A 1,516-nucleotide genomic window follows, 5' to 3' on the forward strand; every position below is an offset into this window, starting at 1 on the left:
CTAAATATAACCTAAATATAGCCTAAGTATAGCCTAATACAGCCTAATGTAGCCTAAATATAGCCTATATTTGTAATCTAATTATAGGCTAATTATTAAGTGCTATTTATTAGCATTCTAATAAATATTATATTTTTTTCTTCTCAAAAGTTCTCCGGACCATACTTACGTGATACGAAAGTTTTCTCAAAAAATTAGAAGATATAAATTTCGAAGTTATTACAAGATCTTGCTCGATTATTGAATCGTAAAAAATATCTCTATATATAAGATAAATTTCATTTGAATTTCTCACTTGAATCGCAATTACAAATCGACTTTCAAGATTCGTCTATTGAACTGTTCTATGACCATCTTTCAAGATTAGTTTCAGCTGAATTTCTCAGCAGAAATATGACTATAAATACGGGCCTTAAACATATCAGTTGCTATCCTGAAATGCAATTTTTTAATTATAAAGGCAAAGTATAATAACATCTATATAAAAATTATTATTAACATAAAATCTTTCGATGAAAATGCCAATATTTATTTATCTTGTATTAAGGGCAACTCTGGCAAATACGCCGCACTAGAATTTATGCCACAGAAATCAGAAAAAAAAATAGAAAGAGTGAGAGTAATATTGCAACTACTCTGTTAATATCTTTTATGTTATATACGTGTTATAATTTTATTGTGTTATAATTTCAACTTCTTACTATTAATGCTTCTTACTATTCTTAATATTAATGAAATTATTGTGAGTTAAATCTCGATTTATCATTGTATAATAAGTAGCGCGCCATCATATATTATAATCTATATAAAATGATTATTGTAGGGCGCGTAAAAAACTTATTGTTAGTAGTTTATTTTATGAGAATAGTAAAGCATGTTGTACAACAAAATATAAATGTTTTGCTCTTGTATTCTTTGTTTAATTTGTTGTCTTATATGTCCCACCTGTTTGGGATATACGGCATTTTTAGCGGATGGGATTTATGTCCAAAGCAAAAGTGCGCAGATTGGATTCAGTATGCTAAATGTAATAAACGCATTACATGAAATATATCTCATGTAATGACCTAATATAGGAAGATTGTAATTATTATCTATTACTTCATATACATATTTATCATTTTTATTCCTTAATAAAACTTTGTAAACATATTTTATAGTTATTGTGTCATTTTACGTCTTATTTATAAGCATTATTTGTAAATTTTTTATGAACCGTACATACCCCTATGAGTAGCCGTATATCCCATTCCGATGGCAAAAGAGTTCGTATTAAAAAAATTCATTTTTTTAATACGAAAAATACGTATTTCGGATTTCTAATATTTTTTCATAGTATAAACAGTATAAAGTTTTTGCTGATATAATTCGTTCACTTTAAAAATAGTACATAATAATACTTAATAAATTAAGTTTTTGTTAGATGCAGCGTATATACCGAAGTTGCCCTATATTAATATCTTAATATCTTGTATATTAATATCTTGCATTATATATAGATATATATATATATATA

General features: G+C 26.0%; 1 protein-coding gene across 1 annotated transcript in view; it reads left to right on the top strand.

The window, feature by feature from the left end:
- Positions 1-1,516, top strand: part of LOC108685585 — a 33,718-nt gene that overhangs the window by 24,590 nt on the left and 7,612 nt on the right. The gene's annotated exons all lie outside the window — the stretch shown is intronic.

Source organism: Atta colombica, unplaced genomic scaffold (genome assembly GCF_001594045.1).
Source record: "Atta colombica isolate Treedump-2 unplaced genomic scaffold, Acol1.0 scaffold155, whole genome shotgun sequence".
NCBI lineage: Eukaryota > Metazoa > Arthropoda > Insecta > Hymenoptera > Formicidae > Atta > Atta colombica.